The sequence below is a fragment of the Orycteropus afer genome, unplaced genomic scaffold, assembly GCF_000298275.1.
Source record: "Orycteropus afer afer isolate SDZICR_OR568_19922 unplaced genomic scaffold, OryAfe1.0 scaffold00272, whole genome shotgun sequence".
Lineage (NCBI taxonomy): Eukaryota > Metazoa > Chordata > Mammalia > Tubulidentata > Orycteropodidae > Orycteropus > Orycteropus afer.
The window spans coordinates 2,668,469-2,670,873 of record NW_006921859.1 but is presented as its reverse complement, the minus strand read 5'-3'; the positions used below and the strand labels follow the sequence as shown (position 1 = coordinate 2,670,873).

Sequence of the window (2,405 nt, the reverse complement as noted above, 5' to 3'; positions counted from 1 at the left end):
TTGGATCCGATTTGATGGCAGTGAGTCGGTTTTTTTTTTTTTTAAATGCAAATAAGGTGCTTATGGCCCTCCAAGAGAATTAGACAGTTTGCTAGTAATGCAAATGAAGTACATGAAACCCGGCAGGGGTGGGGTTATGCAAATACGGTACACGGAACCCTAATGAAGGGATTGGTCAGTTTTACCATCCTATTAGTCTTAAAATGAGCTATCCAGAGGCAGGAGGGGGCATCAGACTACTATCAAGAAGAGATAGGAGTGACTACATTCTTTGGACCCAGGATTCCTGTGCTGGGAACCTCTGAGACCCAGGAGACAGTGATCTGCAACACTGGAGACAGTGAGAGATGGCAAGAAGCAGTGGCAGCAGAACCAGGAGACCAGCAGGAGACAGAGCAGTGGGCTTCCCAGCCCATGGAGTGAGTGAGCTGAATGCCTTCAGGCAGGAGGCTTGTGGTGGAGTAGGGTGCCTCCCGGCACTTGGCAGAGCTATGCTCCACAACCTATAAAGTGACAGAGCTGAATGCCTTCAGGCAGGAGGCTTGTGGTGGAGTAGGGTGCCTCCCGGCACTTGGCAGAGCTATGCTCCACAACCTATAAAGTGACAGAGCTGAATGCCTTCAGGCAGGAGGGTTGCTGGCTGAGTAGGGTGCCTCCTAGCACTTACTGGTGGAGCTAAAGACCTATGTAACACTTGCCCCAGCAGGGCAGAGGCCAGGCCTGCCAAGAGGTTCAAGGGACTGAGGGACAAAGGAGCTGAGGCCCAGAGAGAGGCCTGCCTCAGGGCATGGCTGAGAAGGGTTGTCCTGATAGAAGAACTGTGTCCTGAGTTGTTTCTAACCCTGAATTGTAACCTGTTACTTCCCTAATAAACCCCATAATTCTAAGGTGTTTTTTTTTTTTTTCCTGTGAGTTCATTGCAATGAATTATCAAACCCAACAGAGAAGTAGAGAGTGTCGTGGGAGGGTTGGGTGGTGTCAGAAAACGGTAGAGAGGAAGTATGTGTGACCTCCTCTTCGTAGGAATCAGCCTTGGGCTGATGCTGATGGTGATTCTCTTTCCCCCTCCTGAAGTTAGAGGGGTTTAGATGATTCTGACATGCCGTTTTTACACACTTACTGAGCAAAATCTCTTAAGTTATTATTATAAATAAGTCAGAAGGTGTTTCACAGAGAAGGAATTTGAACTGGGTCTTTAGGACCAAGATCTAAAATTTTCCTAATTTTAACACCTGTCAACATGTATTGAGCACTTAATAGATGCTAACCAGTTGCTGTCAAGTGGATTCAGATTCATGGAGGTCTCATGTATTTCAGAACAAAATTGCACTTCTTTGGGTTTCCAATGGCTGTGATCTTTTCAGAAGAAGATTGCCAGGACTTTCTTTCTAGGTGCCTCCGGGTGGACTATAACCACCAACCTTTTGCTTAATAGCTGAGCACTTAACCATTTGCACCACCCAGGTACTCCAAAAATAATAATCCCCATTGCCGTTGAGTCGGATCCAACTCATAGTGACCCCTTGTTGGGTTTCCACTACAGAAGTAGATTGCCCAAGCTTCCTTCCAAGGAGTAGCTGGTGGGTTTGAACCACCAGCCTTCTGGTTAGCAGTCAAATGCCTTAGGCACTATGCTACCAGAGCTCCTGGCCATTAGTCTGGTCACGCCTTATACTTTACTTCTTCTTTATTCTTCTCAAATTTACTGTGTTGTTGTTGAGAATATACAGAACAAAACATAAACCAATACAACAGTTTCTATATTCTACAGTTCAGTGACAATGATTACATTCTTCCAGTCATGCAACCATTCTCACTCTCCTTTTCTAAATCTTTTCTTCCCCCATGAACACATCGTCCCTGCCCCTTAACTTTCCTATCTAACCTTCTGAGTTGCTGTTGTCAGTTTGATCCCATATAGATTTGAAAGAGCAATTGTGCTCAAGACAGACATTCTTTACTGGTTAAGCTAAACTATTGTTTGATTTTAAGATTTCAGTGGATATTTAAAATATGTAATGCTCACGAATTTGCGTGTCATGCTGGCGCAGGGTGATACTTCTCTGTATCATTTCGGTTTTAGTATATGTGCTCCCAAAGCAAGCACCTTCTTATTTCTTATTGCTTCTGCTTTTACACCTCAAGATCTTTGGCTAATACTTCCCCCTTTCCTTGGGCCCTGCTCCCGATGTTAGCATGGAACCTACCTAAACGGCCAGATTGCAACAGAACCCGCCCCCACGCGTTAATCTGTTCCCATTTGTTCCATTGCCAGGAGCGGCGAGAAGATAACTTATCTATTGGCTGAAATCTGAAAGGCAGTAAACGGAGGGGGCCGCTCATTGGCAATAGCGCGGTGCCTTCTGGGATTCGTAGTCTCAAACGTTCCATTCCTGGGGTGGCGC

The 2,405-nt window shown here is 45.7% G+C and overlaps 1 pseudogene; it reads right to left on the bottom strand.

Annotated features, from left to right (window-relative positions):
- Positions 1-2,006: 2,006 nt before the first annotated feature.
- Positions 2,007-2,107, bottom strand: LOC122150978 (annotated as a pseudogene).
- Between the last annotated feature and the right edge of the window lie 298 nt (positions 2,108-2,405).